The sequence below is a fragment of the Triturus cristatus genome, chromosome 5_1 (assembly GCF_964204655.1).
Source record: "Triturus cristatus chromosome 5_1, aTriCri1.1, whole genome shotgun sequence".
NCBI classification, from domain to species: Eukaryota; Metazoa; Chordata; class Amphibia; order Caudata; family Salamandridae; genus Triturus; species Triturus cristatus.
Genome location: NC_140587.1, coordinates 190,226,932 through 190,246,018, shown reverse-complemented (window position 1 = coordinate 190,246,018; position 19,087 = coordinate 190,226,932). Strand labels below are relative to the sequence as shown.

The 19,087-nt window shown below is 47.1% G+C and overlaps 1 long non-coding RNA gene across 1 annotated transcript in view; it reads left to right on the top strand.

The window, feature by feature from the left end:
* Positions 1-846: 846 nt before the first annotated feature.
* Positions 847-19,087, top strand: part of LOC146830625 (uncharacterized) — a 332,715-nt gene continuing 314,474 nt past the window's right edge. Inside the window, exons 1-2 of the long non-coding RNA XR_014961177.1 lie at positions 847-950; positions 12,177-12,277. This is a non-coding gene — a long non-coding RNA (uncharacterized LOC146830625). The remainder of the gene's footprint in view (positions 951-12,176; positions 12,278-19,087) is intronic.

Here is a 19,087-nt window from a genome sequence, read left to right as displayed (position 1 = left end):
TCAGACACTACATTTTCTGGGTCACAACGAGAAACCTGATTATCATACCTACTGCTACCCGACATACCTGAGTAGGCATTGTCACCTTTCTTTTGGCTGTGTATCCTGAAAATCCCAGTACAATACAGAAAGACTGAGCAAGATTAGCTATAACCCCTTTGGATGTAAATTTCCAAGCACTAGAGTTGTCATCAGATATCCTACAATAACCACACATATGAGGACCGTTAGGAAAATCCTTCTTTTTAGGTGGAGTCTACCAGAAAGCACATGCTGCCTGGTTGCAAAAGACAGATTATGGGCTTACCAAGAACATACAGTGACGTGAAGCCTGCTCATTGCTTACCATTGGTTGGCACAACTGTCACTCTCATTTTCCTGCTTCTTATTTGATGACTTTTTGTGTCCCATCTTGTCAATCTTGTTTTTTCCCTCACATGGATCATATCCACTTTACCATCTCTCTGATTGGCAGGCTTCTATGCTTCCATTATTTTCTTTTAGGTAACTACTTTTTAGGGCTCGTGCAGCGAGACCCCTTTTGTATGGGGTTTCAAAACGGAGCCTGGAATCGCACACGCTCGTGCGTGTACTTTTCCTTTTGGCTTCCGCGATTGGAATTTGTGTGCGTGTTTTACACAAAGAAGGCACGGAATAGGCCAAAGGCGGGCGCATTACTCCGCCCATGGCCTATTGGTGTCTATTACGCGCACCAAAGGCCATGTGGTTTCAATTATCGTGCCCAGACACGGGCGCGATAATTGAAAGCACATGTCTCGCTGTGGTGCGTGCGCGCGCACCACTCACGAGCTTCTTTTTTTTTAGATCCATTTCGCAGCGAAACAACTAAATCAAAGAACAGCTGACGTTTTGTTTGCTGGTTCCATTTTGCGCTGATTTGTGTACTTGGGTACCATCTGCTGTCCGGCGCGTTGGGTCCTGATGTGGCGGTGAGTAAACTTCCATTATTGGCTGGGATATCGCATGCGATGTGAATTCCATAGATGGAATGATCAGTGTAGGCATACTAATAAAAAACAATAAGAACGTGGGTGTTTGTCAAACTGAAAATAATGGAATCCTCGTTCTTCGTTATCACCGTCATGCATGAAAGCGCTTGAGAATGTGCGAGTTCAGACTTCCATTTGTACAAAACTATGACTTTTAATAAGTGCTTCTCAGAGCAGTCCTATAATGTGCCCTGTTAATGTCAAATCTTCCACAGGTTAAAGAAATATTTTTTTGAACTTTGAAGACTCTTTGTCATATTTTACGTGGATTGTTGTATTTGTGCAAGTGGTTTACGGCTCGGCTCGTGCACAGCTTTGAGATCCAAACCAGACTTTGCTAGCACGCAAACGTGCCATGTCACCCCACATGGGTATGTGTCACTGCACCGGGGGGGGGGGGCGGTGGAGAGACACCACCCATGGCGCTAGCCTGCTGTGACGAGCAGAAGGCCCCTACGAGTTACTTGTCCCCCACCTCCATTACCTCCCCCTTTGTTCTGTTACCTCCCACCCCATCATTACTTCTCACCCACCTCCCTCTCACTCTAGTCCACCCCCTTGTTTATCCCTCCAGCACCTGGCCACCCTTCCCTCCACCACTCTTACTCCTAATAACTCCACCTCCTTGTGATATGTCCCCTCTCCTCAGCTCTCTCTCTCACCACTGTCCACTCCTGCCCCCCCTTGTCATCTCCCCTCTTCATCAGTTTATCGTCGACCTCCTGCGCCTCCTTCCCCCTGGCACACACTCTTTACCTCTGCTCTCTATCACAACCCGGCAGACTGGCACACCTACTTGTTTACCCATTTGTCTCCCCCTCGGGTCTCTCACCACTAACCGCGGCCGCTCTGTCAGCACTCCCCCCTTCTCTCTCCCACCCCTTACATCTCTCCCTCTCTCCGCCAGGCGCTCTTGGGGGGTGGGGGCCCGGGCTCCGGCCATAGGACATGGACGAGGAGACATTAATGGTGAATATCCTGGGGTGGGTTAGGGGTCCGTGCTCTCGCCTCCCCCTTCTATCGCCTCTGCTGGAGAGGAGCCGGGTGCCTCTCCCTCCGGTTGCCTCCTACTCCTCCACCCCCTCCACAAATTCAAAGGCGCTTCAGTGCCGGACTCTCTTCTAAAGTTACATTCTGGGCTCCAGGAATTATGTGGCAAAAGAGGCCCACATTATGTATCAGGGTCGAGTAAATTATGCGGCAACAAAAGGCAAATTATGCGGCACATTTTGGGATAGTATTACTTCATTATTTTGTCATTTTTAAACTTGTTTAACTGTTTGGGCATTAGTTGCAACTCCTTAGTACCAGTTCAGCACCCAAACAGAGCAAAAAAGCAACAGAAAGTCAACCTTTGCAAAGGACAACATGTGTTGCTACTTATTTAGAAACTTTTGAACAGTTTGAGCTAAAAACAAATTTTTTTTTGTTAAAATCTGTAAATTATGTGGTAGATGATTATGTGGGAAATGCGGCAAATTAATAATTATTCGAAAATCGGCGTGGTCGCATAATTTCGTAATTCCAATGGCCCTGGTAACATTACATGCCACTAGCGCGACACCACCACTATTGTTTTATGGAATATACAAGGGTGACCAGAAATTCAGGGCAGGACTCTAAACATGCAGGAAAAAGGGTAAAATTTAGGACAAAAGGTTAATTTTATGGACACATCCAAAAAAAGGTCACCCCCACTACTTTATCCGTGCATTTATTTGCTATTTCTTTATATTGCCCTGTTTATTCACTGTCCTCTGTGTGTGATTGCTAGGGGCATAGTTTCGGGCGGTTGGGGGGTGTTTGGGGTCGTACACCCCCCAATGTATCCTGTAGTAAATAGTTGTGTACAGGTGCTTTAAGTCGGGTAGGGTGAGAAGGTGTTTGTCAGATTTCACTTGAGATTTTTACATACACATACACATGCAGACAAAGACACACACACACAACTCTCTTTTAAAGGTCTTAAAAATGGTTATTTTACAAAATATTGTGTTTTTAGGTACCCCTCTCAATCTGCACTCCTCTCCCTTCCTACTGCCTCTTAAGGCCCCTCCTGCCCGGTTTCTCATATAATTTATTTTTAACCAGCGTGATTGTTGGAAAATCTGAGCTTACACCTCTGCCCCCCCCCCCCCACACACTCCCCATCTTACTGCCCAAGCTACGCCCCTGGTGATTGCCTCTCGTTATGCTATATTCAGGGGGTGCATTATGCTGTTCAATAGTAAATTCATGGGGTGTCAAGGGCCTCTCCCCTACCACAATTTACCCAATCTTTCTCTGGAGAAAGCAACGTCAACATTTTAATTATGTTTCTAAACATTTTAAAACCCATTTCAAACAGTTTGGGAAACAATTAGGTACGTGCAGGTCCAACAAAAGCCGCCATTAAAACAAACATTTGCAATGCAATAGGTCTCGCAGTTACGAGAATTTCTGCTATTGGCATTGTAAATAACAATGCCTTTAATTTATGTTTTTAAAAGAAAAACAAAAATAAAAAGCATTATTATTTGCAATGTCAATAGCTCAAACTGGCGTAAATGCGAGACCTATTGCATTGCAAATGCTTGTTTCTTTTATTTCAGTACTCCGTAGAGTGAACATGTTTTTAGCAGCCTCTCTCATGTGCTTTTCTTTCCCTTCCATGTTGGTCTCTCTTAACCGTGTACTTTTCTGACCCACTCACACTTATGTTGCTATCTCTCGTCCCACGTGTAAGGACTGGGTAAGGGAAGATATACGAAGAGGTAATGCAGAGCGTGGAGCGAAGAAGGAAGACAGTAGGTGGATAACTTGGAGACAAATTGCATCTTACATTTATGTGTGTGGCTCCGCCATTCAGCATGTTATCATCCTTTGTATTTTAAATATAGCCTTTAGCTACTGAATAGTTTTTATTAGTACTGCTTGAAGCTAACTGGGTTTGATCATATTCAAGCCGTCTGAGCATTTTAAAATTGTTGTTTATATGATCTCAGATTTTCACTGTACCATCTTTGGTTTTATTCCAGCTTTAGGAAGGTATATGATTTGAACAACTACAGTAGGAGACAATCACATCCGATGTGGTAAGACAAGGGGGCGTATAGGACCTCGTGAGGCTTGATGTGACTTTTGTTTAGGTTATATATCAATCATCCTGTGAAAGTAAGCATGAATAGAATTAAAATAAATGCATATAGTACCCTGCTAAATCAGTCTAAACATTGAGCGGGCTGGATGCTGACTCCACTGTAATTTATCAAAGCACTCAAAGTGCTCTCAGCTTTCAGAGCTCCTTTCATACCATTCTTTTCACTGGCTGCTGTGAAAGTGCAGCGTATTGTAGAGACAGCAAGTACTTTTGTGAAACCTCAGGCATAAGATAGCGAGCCCGCACCGCACAAAGCCTATGTGACAAATTAGAAAAGCTCTCCGTTGTCCCAGTTCCGAGCAGGCTCGTTTAGTATGCGCATAATTTTAATGTTGTGTTTCACAAAGATAAATGTATAAATCGAGACTAAAATGGCTCTCAGAAGCCAATTTACCAGATCAAAAGCCGAGGATTTCTTGTGTGCCTAGCAGTTATTTTTCACATATTAAATAGAATATCATTTTAAGTGCTCGCAAACATCTGTTTGCAGAAAATGAAAGCCTGTATGTCAGAGATCGCCTGGGTAGTTTAGCTCTGAATTAGACCGTCGGTCACCTCCTGCCGGCCATGTTAAATCTGTCCAAGGTTCGCAAAGGTAAACAACTTGTACTATCAGAAGTCACAGATGGCCCCTTTAAAAGTAATTTTGCAGCAATTTTGCAGCTTAGTTTACTTTATTTTTGTTGTTGTTTTTTTATAGAGAGCATACATTCACCGGCTAGGGTTATCTTGGTGCTAAAACACACAGAAATCTCTGAACTAACTGCTACAGGGAAATGCCTGCTGCAAGAGATGTAGGAATTAGGAGAACTGGCAAGTGTTTAGCTGATTGTGAAATTTGATCAAGTTGTCTCCCTATTCCCTTAGTGGATTTGCTCCTTTCACAGTGCAGCGCCGTCCGGTAGCTGCTGCTGCAGTCCCTCCTGCAGCTGCTGGTGCCTCTGACCTGGACCTCATCTTCCACCTGGACAACCCCAGCGACCAGAACACCGCCTCCCTCCTGGAGAGCCTCACAAACATTGGACCCAAGTAGCGAGTCTCCGCATCAACCCACACAGCCAGACACACGTTCAACCGCTTCTTCTCCGTCAGCAGGGGCATCATCTACAGCCACACCACCGAACTCTCCTGGACTGACCACCACTTTGTACACCTCGCCTTGGACACACCCACAGCACACCATCATCATCATCGCCCCCCCAGCCGCAGCTGGACCAAGGCAACCAAAGACCTCCTTGTGGACGCCAACACCGAGCATGTAACCTCCACCAATTGATCTCCAACTGCGCCGACACACTGACACCCCTCAAGAGAAGACCAAGCAAACAACGCTCCAAGGTGGCCAGCTGATTCACACTTGCCCTCCATGAGTCCATATGCACCTGCAGATGCCTCAAGAAGAAATAGAGGATCAACAAAACCCCAGAAACTCATGCAACCTTCAAAACGACAGACGACACACATTACCTCCTCCTGAAAACCACCAGGAAAATGGCTCTCCAAAACAGAATCAATGCTAACGCACACAGCAGCAAATAACTCTTCACCATCATCAAGGAGTTTGCCAGGCCCAACAGCGAGACCCCAGATGTTTTTCCCTTTAAGACCTCTGTGACAAACTAGGGACCTTCTTCCACCACAAGATCATGAAGATTTACAACAGCTTTGACACCCTAGACCTGGCCACCACTCCTGCCACCATCGCACTCAACCAAGCCACAGACAATGCTTTGCTGGACCCCGCCCATGACAGAGGACATGGCTCAAGACCATCAAAAGCATCCACTTAGGGGTCACAACGGACCCATGCCCGCACCACATTTTTCACAGAGCAGCTGCAGCCATCCCCCCTCAGCTCCCCCACCTTCCCTGACAACTGGAAACAGGCCGAAATCAACCCACTGCTGAAGAATCCATCCTCAGACCAGTCGGACCTCAAGAACTTCAGACCAATCTCCCTCCTACCCTTCACTACCAAAGGTCATGGAGAAGGCCATCAATGCCCAACTCTCTGAGTTCATCAAAATGAACCACATCCTGGACTCCTCTCAATCCAGCTTCTGAAACAACCACACCACAGAGACTGCCCTCCTCGCCACCACAGATGACATCCGCTCCCTCCTCGACAGAGGCAAGACTGCAGCCCTCATCCTACTAGACCTATCGGCTGCCTTCGACACATTTTCCCACCGCACCCTAATCACCAGACTTCACGACGGCGGGATCCTTGACAAGGCTTTGGACTGGATTCACTCCTTCCTCACCGGCCGAACCCAGCAAGTCAGACTGTCAAAGTTCCTCTCAGAACCCACAGAGATCAGCTGTGGGTCCCCCAGGGTTCGTACTCTGAGCCTCACCCTTTTCAACATCTACATGGTCCCCTTCACAGCCATCGCCAGAAGTCACAGACTCAACATCGTCTCCTGCGCTGATGACACCCAGCTGATCCTCTCCCTCACGAATGAACCCTCGACTGCCAGAACCAACTTCCACAATGGAATGAAGGCCGTCGCTACATAGATGAAAGACAGCTTCCTCAAGGTCAACTCGGTATATGTTATGTTATGAGATTTGTAGAGCGCATTGCTGCCCCAGCGACGGGTACAGACCGAAGTTCTCATCCTGGGACCCACCACGTCAGCCTGGGGTGACTCCTGCGCTGGGCATTCCCCCCACCCTGATGGACCACGCATGCAACCTTGACATCATATTGGACTCTTCGCTCACAATGAACCACCAAATCAACACAGTTTCCTCAGCCTGCTTCTACAGTCTCTGCCTGCTTGGATAGACATTCAGGTGGATCTCTTCAGAATCCAGAAAGACGTTCACCCACACACTCATCACCAGCAGACTCTCCTATGGCAACACACTCTCCACCGGCGCCACACAGAAAAAACTCAAGAAACTACAGTATGTTTAAAACGCCATCGCCAGACTGATCCTTGACATCTCCTGCTGTAGCTGCGAGAAAGTGCCCTCTTTCTGCATGGTTGCCCCCACTTTTTGCTGAACTGCTGATGTACTTTGACTGAGTGTGCCTTGGAATCCGGTCAATCAGGTACCCACGGCCTATGTTCTTTCCCTAAAACTGCTTTGAAGACCAAACCCAATTGGCACTCTCTGGCCACAGGTCAGTCCATGGTAATTGGTACCACAGGTACCCAGGGCACTATGACTAGGTAAGCGTCTAAGGACTGCAGTACTTATTGTGCCACCCTTAGAGGACCTGTACCCTTACACTCACACACTGCCTTTGCAGGCTGTGTGTTTTGGTGCAGAACAAAGTGAAGAGTCAACATCCCTGTGTGCCATGCCTATAACCCACTGCCCTGGCATAGATCAGCCAACCCTCTAGCTGGGTGCACTATACCAGTGGTGAGGTAACAGCTGTATGAGCCCTGTACCCCTACAATGTCTAAGTCAATTCTTATACATTGTAAGTGCAGTGATGCCATTAGGAGTATACGGTGCTGGGCGTTTGTCAGTACGAACTCCACAGTACCATAATGGCTTTACTGAAAACTGAGAAGTTTGGTATCAAACTTCTCAGCACATTAAACCCACACTGATCCCATCATTTATGTCATCCCACTAGCTGGACAGCTGGGCCAAACCAAAACTTGGGAAAGGCTAGTTAGCCACTTTTACGGGCCCAAGATGTCTCAGAAAGTAAAGGAGTTTGTCAGCTCCTGTGCCACCTGTCAAACCAGTGGCAAAACAGGTGGATAACCAAATGTCCTCTTGATGCCACTACCAATGGTTGGGGTAGCCTTTGAGAGGGTAGATGTGGATATAGTGAGTCCACTTGAATCTCCCACAGCAGCAGGAAACAAGTTTATACTAGTGGTAGTGGATCGTGACACTAGGTATCCTGAGGCAACTCCCTTTAGGACTACTACAGCTCCTGCACTAGCCAAGGCCCTCATTGGTGTCTTCACCAGGCTAGGGTTTCCTAAGGAGGTGGTTTCAGATACAGGTTCCAACTTCATGTCTGCTTACCTAAAACACACGTGGAAAGAGTGTGGAGTGCAGTACACGTTTACTACACCCTATCACCCACAAACCAATGGTCTTGTTGAGAGGTTTAACAATACATTGAGACATTGAAAGGCTTGAATATGGGGCTCCCTGAAAACTCAAAAGGAGATGAGATGTCCTCTTACCATGCTTGCTTTTCGCCTACAGAGAGGTGCCTCAGAAGGGAGTAGGGTTTTCTCCCTTTGAACTTCTGTTTGGCCATCTTGTCAGGGGACCACTCTGTCTTGTAAAAGAGGGTTGGGAGAAGCCTCTCCAAGAACCCAAACAACACATTGTGTACTATGAGCTAGGCCTATGGTCCAGAATGGCAGAGTACATTGAAAAAGCTTCCAAAAATCTTGAAGCCAGCCAGGAGCTTCAGAAGCACAGGTATGACCAAAAAGCTGCACCGGCAGAATTTCAACCAGGGCAAGAGGTATTGGTTTTGGAGCCAGTGGCACCAAAGGCTGTCCAGGACAGATGGAGTGGCCCTTACCCCATCTTAGAACAGAAAAGGGAGGTCACCTACTTGGTTGACCTGGGCACAAGCAGGACACCCAAAAGGGTGATCCATGTGAACCAACGTAAGCTTTTCCATGACAGGGCTGACATCACCATGCTGATGGTGACTGATGAGGATCAGGAGACAGAGAGTGAACCTCTTCTTGACCTCTTCTCATACAGCTCCAAAGATGGGCCAGTTTATGGACTTGTCTTTTCAGACACCCTCACTGCCCAACAGCAGACTGATTGCAAGCAAGTCTTGCAGCAGTATGCTAAGCTCTTTTCCTTGACCCCTGGTCAGACAAACTGGTGTACCCGTGGTGTGGACACTGGTGACAGTGCACCTGTCTAGAAAAAAATCTATTGACAGCCTGATCAAGCCAAGGAAAGCATCAGAGCTGAAGTCAGCAAGATGCTGGAGTTAGGGGTTATTGCATCCTCTGAGAGCCCCTGGGCCAGCCCAGTGGTTCTAGTCCCCAAAGTTCATCCACAGGGTGGAAAGAGAGATATGAGGTTCTGTGTGAACTATAGAGGGCTCAACTCTGTCACCAAGACAGATGCTCACCCCATCCCAGGAGCCTAAGTACCTTTGATTTAACTGCAGGGTACTGAAGCTTGGCATGGCACCAGGAGCATTAGAAAAGACAGCATTCTCCACACCTAATGGGCATTATCAGTTCACTGTTCTGCCTTTTAGTTTAAAGAATGCCCCTGCCACCTTCCAAAGGTTGGTGATTCAAGTCCTTGCTGGATTGGAGTCCTTTAGTGCAGCATATCTAGATGATATTGCTGTCTTTAGTTCGACCTTGCAGGATCACCTGATCCACCTTGGGAAGGTTTTAAAAGCCCTGCAAACTGCAGGCCTAACTATCAAAATACCAAATGCCAGATAGGGCAGGGCACTGTGGTATACTTGGACCACCTTGTTGGTGGAGGCCAAGTGCAACCCTTACAGCCCTAGATCCAGGCCATCCTGGACTGGGCAGCTCCAACAACCCACACCCAAAACAGGGCATTCCTTGGCTTGACTGGGTACTACAGGAGGTCAGTGAAGGGATATGGGTCCATTGTGACTCCCCTCACAGAACTAGCCTCCAAGAAGATGCCTGTAATACTGCACCGACCGCCGCACAAGAACATAATATGGCAGCCGGTGCTGGAACATTTAAAGAGGAGGTCAGCACACCAGCATGGGAGATACGTTTGACGGAAGATGCCGATGAAACCCGGGAGGACGAGCCGAGGGAGGAGCTAAAGACACCGGAGCAAGGAGACGGGAACCGCAGATATCGGATGGAGCCGACAGAGAAAGAGAAAGAGGCTAACAGCGAAACCCTGTAAACAACGGTATCTGAGCCAAGGAAAGAACACCACGCCTGCCTGACGAGAGTCCAGCTGCTACTGCTGGTGCCCCCACAGGAGAAGCCATCGGTACACCCCCTGCCATGGTCCAGGAGGGTAATGTTTGCAGGCAAGTGTCTTACCTTAGTGTGACAGTATTACTCCACTGGTGGTCGGGAGGTACACGCTAAATGACTGCACCACTGAGAGGTTATTGCACGGGTGCTGTGAAGGGAGCACAAACCCCTTCTCATAGACACCACACTGTAGTGACCGTGTTCTCTGTTGTTTTATTTTTTATTTTATTTTGAGGCAACCCTCTCCACCGTACCGCACAACTGATGGATCTCCGTAAATACAAAGCAGCCACCATTGAAGAGGACATATGCCCAAGACGCTGGCCTAAATTGTCCAAGGCGAAGACCATTCCCCTCTTCCCCATCTTCCTCAGCCTCTGACAAGGACTTAACAAGACTGTTCCTACAATAACGTACCGCTACTCAATAAAAACAAAGAACCAAGTCCATATCCCTTGCCTCACATGTCTCATTTACGTCGTGTTGTTTTATCTAACTGAGGCTGACACTAATAAAAGATGGAGAGAGAGAGAGAGAAGGGGGGATGAGACGTGACGAAGGAACAACCAGTACCACAGTAGGAACGGCCAGTCTAACAGTGGTATCAGAAGTGGGATGTGTGTGTCTAGCCCATAACGACACAACCCATTACAATGGAGGCTATGATAACCCAACTGGCCGAGGGACAACGTCACCTACAGCTTTTCCTAGAGCAACAGGCAAAAACCGCACCGGAAGAAAGAGTGGCCTTCCAAACTGCCTTGAAGAAACAGGCATCGTTGTTTGCCACCAACCAGCAGGTGCAGGATTCTGCTATCCTTCGTCTTACGGATGCTATATCCCACACTTGAGTTCACCCGAACGTGCCCAGCTCAGTCCTGCAAAAGTTTCAAGAAGGGGATGACCCAGACTATTTTTTTGTAAATTTTGAAAGGGTGACTTCGACTACAGCCTGGCCGCCAGAGCACTGGGGCCAATATATAGCCCCCCACTTGTCCAGGGAATTGCAGGCCGCCTATCAGGCAGCTAACCCGGTGGGTACAACATCCTACTAGGAGATAAAGAGGGCTATCTTGGAAAGGCTGGGTTGCAACGAAGAATATTACAGTGACAAATTCCGCAAGGAGAAGTGGGTGCAAGGGGAAAACCCCTGGGCCCTTTTCTACCGAATCAAAGACCTGGGGAATCGGTGGCTACAAACCACCATGTCGTCTGTAGAGGAAGTCACCGAAAGAGTCATCTTGGAACAATACCTAGAAGCATTGCCGTATAAAACACGTTCTTGGTTAAAACAACACCCTCAACCTCACTCAGTCATAGAGCTGGCCTGTGCCTACCATCGTTCCCCCAAATTCCGTGGTATGTCCCAAAGGACTACCCTAACAATGCCCAAAACAGTTCCCCGTACAATAACTCGTACTGGAGAACCACGATACTCTGGCAACTTGAAAGGCACAGGAAAGTCAGCAGTCGAAAGTTCAAGCCAGCACATGAGACCCCAGTGCTTTCGCTGTGGCGAGTGGGGCCATATCTCAAGAAATTGTCCTCACAAGACAGAGACAGCTGAACCGATGGAACCAGGGAACCAGGGAAGAGTACTGGTAATAAAGAGCGAGAATGATTGGTACATGAAAACAGTCTACCTTAACGACAATCCAATTAATGCTTCACTCGACATTGGGTGTCGCCACTCAGTGGTTTCCCAAGAACTGATACCAAAAGCCCAAATAAGGGACAGCGAATCCATATCTGTGTCCTGTGTACATTGGGACATAAAAACCTATCCCATTGCAGAAGTGTTACTGACTATCGACGGGGAACCCCAACTACGTAATGTGGGGGTCGTACCCCAACTACAAGAGAAACTGATACTAGGGACTGAATTGCCCCATTTCAACTATTACCTTTCTAACACGACCAAAGACACCCAACCGGTGGTGTGGCTGGGGGAGGCTCCCTTCTCTTGAGTACACACAGAGTTGCCCAAAGTAAAGGTCCCGAAAACTAGAAGAGAAAAAAGAAATGAAAGAGAACTTTATCGGCGTTCACTCCAACCCCCTATTACCTCTGTTCTCTCATCCCCAGGTGACGACGCAGTTCCTTTCCCAAGCTTCAGAACAGCAGAAAAATTTGACAGTACCCTGAAATATGCCTGGGACAGGGCAGAAGAAGAGAACTCTGACCAGGTAGGACCCTATTTTTGTGTGAAGCGAGGTTTGCAGTATAGGGTCCACCGCAACAAAAACGGTTGAACAACTCCTAGTACCTGTAGCCTTTAGGGGACAAGTCATGTGTCTCGCCCATAGTATGGCTGCTGGGGGCCATTACGGACAAGAGTATACCTGAATTGCATCTTAGGGCGCTTCTACTGGCCAGGTGTATACCGTGAAGTGGCTAGGTTTTGCTCCTCGTGCCCCAGATGCCAACTGATTAATCCCCCACATGTAAAAAAAGCAGTGTTAGGGCCCCTCCCTATTATTGAAGTCCCTTTTCAGAGAGTGGGAATGGATCTAGTGGGCCCTCTTACAACTTCAGCAAGAGGACATCAGTATATATTAGTTATTGTGGACTGTGCAACACGTTACCCGGAGGCCATCCCTCTAACAAGCATGACCTCTTCATCAGTTGCCCAAGCCATGAATACTTTTTTTCCAGAGTAGGCTCCCAAAATGAGATCTTGACAGACCAGGGGACCCCTTTTGTTTCACAACTAATGAAACAAGTATGCACCATCCTTGGGGTACGACAGATACGCACAGCCATGTATCACCCACAGACTGATGGGTTGGTGGAGAGGTACTATAAAACCATCACAATCATATTAAGAAAACTAATAAACGACTCAGGCAGAGACTGGGACAAAAAGCTCCCTTTGGTATTATTCTCTATCCACTCCCATGAGCTGAAGTCTACTGGTTTTTACCCTTTCAAACTAGTGTTGGGACGGAGACCCCGGTCGTTGGGGGGAAGCCTATAGCGAATCACTCAAAGACACCTTAACTTCCTTATGGGAAACCGTACACCAGAACATGGGAAAGGCTACGGAAAGACAAAAAAGAGAATATGACAAAGGAGTAAAATTGAGGAAGTTTGCTGTAGGTGAGCAGGTTCTTATTCTTCTGCCCAACAGCGATAAAAATGTTTCTAGCCACATGGCCAGGACCCTATCCCATCCTGAGTAAAGTCACTCCTGTTACCTATAGAGTAGCCGTACACAATAAAAACCAAAGAGGCCAAGTATACTATGTAAACCTGTTAAAAAAATGGGAAGAACCCCCAAAAGAGAAGGTCTCGATGATAGGTACCATATTCCTGTCTCAAAGATCCGATCTTCCGCCCAAAATACTGGAGGAGTCTTCCCCAGATGAGGTTAATACGGGCGAGATGCTAACCCTGACCCAAAAGCAGCAAATAAAGGACCTGTTAGAGAAGTACCCCAGAGTAGTCTAAAAATTCCCAGGGCGAACCGAACTTATAAAGCATGATATGATTACAGACCCAGGGAAAATTGTAAGATTTAAACCCTATTGTGTCCCTGCAGCCAGAAGACAAATCATAGAGACGGCGATCAGAGATATGTTAAGGGCAGACATAATAGAACCCTCTCGTAGCGTCTGGTGCTCTTCAGTAGTCCTTATACCTAAACCAGATGATAGCCTTTGTTTTTGTATCGTTTTCAGGCAGTTAAACGCTATGTCTAAGTTCGACTCCTACCCCATGCCTAGGGTCGATGAATTAATAGAGAAAGTAGGGAAAACCAAGGTCATATCTACCATAGATCTTACTAAGGAGTATTGGCAGATCCCCCTTATTTCAACCGCTCAAGAAAAAATGGCCTTCTCCACACCATCAGGTCTGTATCAATTTAAAGACCTTCTATTTGGCCCACATGGTGCATCCACCACATTCCAAAGATTGATGGACATAATATTAAGAGCCCACCAACATTATGCAGCCGCCTATCTAGACGATATCGTAGTATTCAGCCCAAACTGGAAAACTCATCTGTTCCACCTGGAGAAGACCCTGTCCACTCTCACACAAGCAGGCCTAACTCTTAACCCAAAGAAAACCCTCCATGCTACAGACCGTATAAGGGGCATATCAGCAAGGGCCAGCGAAAATTATCGCTAAGTGCACTTAGCGCTAGGATAATTATCGCCGGCTATCACTGCTTTCTATCGCGGAGATAGCGTGCTATCAGTAACGCATATCTCCAAAGCGATAGAAATGCAAGCGTTAGCTGGCAAACAGTGTAATTATCGCTGGAAATCCAGCGATAATCGCACTGTGACCGGCGATACCTTGCTGATAGGGCAGGGTGGTCGTAGCCATGTAATCTACCTCCCATTGGATTACATGGCTAAGTCAGAACTGAAGCAGGCATAAGGAAAGTAGCGTTAACCATGGTTAGCGCTACTTTTCTTATCGCTATGCTTGTTAGCGATTCCCTTGATAATTGGAGAAATGTCGGTTAGCGTCATTTCTCCAGTTATTTCGGGAAGGAACGCCCACTTTGCATCTCATTAGAGATGCAAAGCTGGGCGTTCAGTAAACAGGCGCTAAGGCAAGGATTCACGCGATAGCGTTACCTTGCTGATACAGCGATAAAATTATCGCCGCTTTTCGGCCGAAAACGGCCGCAAAAGCAGCGATAATTTTTTATCGCCGCCTTGTAGATATGCCCCTAAATTATTTAGGGTACTGTATTACACAAGGACACATCCATCCTCAAGTAAATAAAGTAGAAGCCATACGTAGCATTCCCCAGCCAACCTCAAAGAAAGATATACTGTCATTCCTCGGTCTAGTGGGTTATTATCGTCGGTTTATTCCCCACTTCTCCGAATTGGCCTGTCCCCTTACCGATCTGCTTGCTGGCCGTCGCCCAAGCGCTAAAATCTCATGGTCTGAAGCCCAAAACGATAGTTTCAATAAATTAAAAAATGCTCTATGTCGCAATCTTGTTCTCCATTGTCCAGACTTCAATAAGACCTTTGTCCTTCAGACCAATGCCTCTGACTATGGGTTAGGGGCTGTACTTTCCCAGCCTGACTGTGAAGGATATCTACCTCCTATTCTTTACCTTAGTAGAAAACTCTTTCCTAGGGAACATCATTATGCCACAATAGAAAATTAGTGTCTAGCTATTGAGTGGGCTGTGGAGGCCCTCCAATATTATTTACTGGGACGGACCTTCCTTCTATTAACTGACCATGCCCCTCTCACTTTATTAACTACCAATAAAAACACCAAGCCCAGAATACTATGTTGGTTCCTAGCCTTGCACCCTTTTTCTTTCCAGACCTATCATGTTCCTGGAAAACTCCAAGGGAACGTCGACTTCCTCTCCAGATGTCTGGTATCTGTATGGCCTGAACGTCCATACCTGACGAGGAAGCAGTGTAATATGGCACCGACCACCGACAAGAACACAATATGGCGGCCGGTGCTGGAACATATAAAGAGGAGGTCAGCGCACCAGCATGGGAGATACGTTGGATGGAAGACGCCGATGAAACCCGGAAGGACGAGCCGAGGGAGGAACCAAAGGTGCCGGAGCAAAGAGACGGGACGCCGCAGATATGGGAGGGAGCCGCCAGGGAGAGAGAGAGAGGCCATCAGCGAGACCCCGTAAACAGCGATATTGGAGCCAAGGAACAAACACCACGCCTGCCTTACGAGAGTCCCGCTGCTACCGCTGGTGCCCTTGCAGGAGAAGCCATCGGTACACCCCCTGCCACGGCCTAGGAGGGTCGTGGTTCCAGGCAAGTGACTTCCCTTAGTGTGACAGCATTACTCCACTGGTGGTCGGGAGGTACATGTTAAACGACTGCACCACTGAGAGGTTATTGCAAGGGAGCGGTGAAGGGAGCACAAACCCCTGCTCATAGACACCACACTGTAGTGACCGTGTTCTCTTTTGTTTTCTTTTATTTTGAGGCAACCCTCTCCACTATACCGCACGACTGAGGGATCTCCATAAATACAATGCAGCTGCCATTGAAGAGGACATACGCCCAAGACACCGGCCTAAATTGTCCAAGCCGAAGACCATTCCCCTCTTCCCCATCTTCCTCAGCCTCTGACAAGGACTTAACAAGACTGTTCTTACAATTTCGTACCGCTACTCAATAAATACAAAGTACCAAGAGGCAGATTTACAGGCCCCATGCACCACTTTTGCGTTACTTTTAACATGGGAAAAGTGACGCAAAAGTGGCGCAAGGGGCTTGTAAATCTGCCCTCAAGTCCATATCCCTTGCCTCACATGTCTCATTTACACTGTGTTGTTCACTCTAACTGAGGCTGACACTAATAAAAGATGGAAAAAGAGAGAGAGGGGCGAGAAGGGAAGAAGGAACAACCAGTACCACAGTAGGAATGGCCAGTTTAACAATGCCCAAAAAGGTAAACTGGACAGCTGAAATCCCAGAAAGAGGCATGGTGCTCAGCACCAATTCTCAAAGCTCCAGACTATAGCAAGCAGTTTATTGTGCAGACTGATGCCTTAGAGCTAGGGATAGTAGCGGTCCTATCCCAGACCAATGATGAAGGCCAAGACCAACCTGTTGCTTTTATAAGCAGAATGTTTCGCCACATGGAGCAGCATTGGAGTAATGTAAATATGACTTATAAAGCGCAAACTCATGCCCTGAGGCGTCTTGGCGCTGTCTAAGTCTGGTTTAGGCAGCAGCAATATCATTGTTGGATCAAGCGGGTGCATCAATATCTTCTACTCCTGTGTGAAAAGCCAGGTCTTTAAGGCTTTTCTGGAGGAGTGTAGAGAGGGGCAGCTTTTAGTGTCAGTAAGAGACTGTTACAGAGCATGGCAGTGGCCCTAAAGACGCTCTTTACACTCCAGGTAGTTTTCCTGAATGAGGAGACAGTCAGGTTCCTAGCAGAGCCTGAACGAAGTGTCCTTGCTGGATATACCATTTAATTTTTTTCTTAAAATGGTCTTGCCCACATCCGTGCAGTGATTTATAGGCCAGACAGAGAGCCTTGAAGCTACAACATTACTTGAATGGTAGCCAGTGTAATTTCCTGATTGCTCCTCTGGCTGAATTTTAAAAAGGAAACGGGCCGCAGTGTTTTGCAGTGTCTAAAGCCTCTTAAGAAGACCCATTGCAAGAGTAAGATACAAACTGTTGCAGTAATCAATCCTTGTGAGAACCAATGCCATTTTTACTGTTTTCAAAAGTTCGGAGAGCAAACATTTTTTACTAGTCTTAGAGAGCAAAAAGAGGCCGAAGTTATTTTGTTTACTTGGTCCTTGAATTTCAATTCTTTGTCTACCAAGAAGCCTAAGTCTCTTACTTTATTTGAGCATTCAGGTAGTGACTCCAGCTCTGGTGGCCACCAGTTTGGTGTTCAGAAAGAAAGATTATTGCCGAAGATGATGACCTCAGTTTTTTGGGCATTTAGTTTAAGGCAATTGTGATCCATCCAGTGCCATTAAGAGGGAGGCCTTTGCTGTGGTTTTGACTGATTGATTTGATTTATAGATTTATAGAGCACGCGATTGCCCGGAGGCGTCATGGCGCTAAATGGTTTGGTCCCTGAAGAAGCTGAGACCATACTTGTTTGCTACTAACTTCCTAGTTTAATCTGATCACAGAACCCTCAAGTTGATAATGCAGATGAAAGGTGAAAATCCTAAATCTTTGGTCCATCTCCCCACAGGTAATGGACTTTGTAGTGGAACACAGGCCTGGGACTGCCCATGCCAAGGCAGATGGACTTTCCAGGTTCTTCCACTTAGAAAATGAAGAATCTCTAGGGAAAGATGAGTCTCATCCTCTTTTGTTTGGGGGGTTGTGTGAGAAAGTGCCCACTTTCTGCATGGTTGCCCCCACCTTTATACTTTGACTGAGTGTGCCCTGGACTCCTGAAGGACTGGGCTATTCTAAGGCCCAGCGGTACCAGGGGACAACACCTGAAACCTTCGTGGGTTACCTGTTCCGGCGTACAAAACACAGAGACACGGGACACTTCCTGCGGCGTCAAAGATCAGCGTTTATTCACTGCAGGGATACAGAAGTCGCAAGAAGTACACAACGTGTAGGTTCTGGGAGACTGCTTCAAATTGCACAAGTGGATCGCTCCTTTTATACACATTTTCGTCATTGCACAACATGACGAACAAAGGTTACAACTCAGTTCCCACAATAAACTTCAAGAGGGTCGCATTCATGTTTCAGAAGCCCGGAACATAATTGCAGCAGCATTGCCGGTTCCCAACTGTAAAAGCACACTATCCCCACATTAAGCACATTCCATTCTGGCTGTAAACGAATTAGGAGAAAGGACAGGAACAGATGCAAAGGAAAAACAAGGATGCACACAGATTGGAAAAAGAGTGTAAAAAGTAATATCGGAAACTTAATTGCAGGATCAAAGGACTCGTGCCTAATGCATGTATGACTGAAACAATACACTGGCACAGCAAGATGACCCTCGAGCGGAGCCATCTGCCTTTGCCGTGTCATCCCCCTCATCGTAAAGACACCTTCAAAGGAACACGTGTCCTCCTCGGAAACTCGGGAATCCCAGGGTCACGAAGCGGACAAGGTCCGTTCGCTGGCTACTTGAGGGCAAGAAGCAAAATGGATGCCGTATCTAAAATGGAACCCGAGGGTTCAGATGGACATACCCAGAAATGAGACGAACCATACATAGTAGCGTAGCGAAAACGCGTACACCCACTAAACTCGTCATTTGCGGTTCGTAGATACCAAACTCGTCCATATTCGAACACACCCAAAAAGTGCCATTACGATTCTCACGGAACCTCAGACGCTCCTTTTGCCCTCATGTAGGCAAGCACTAGTCAAGATCAGAATCGATTTCGATATTCATCAAATCGTTCAGTTGCTGCTGGAACATCATTCTATCCATCAATGTCTCCTTGGTAACAGATGGCCATCTTATACACGTTGTGGCACAAAGACCACATAAGGCAGGACCACACTGCACACAAAGACAACACGTGA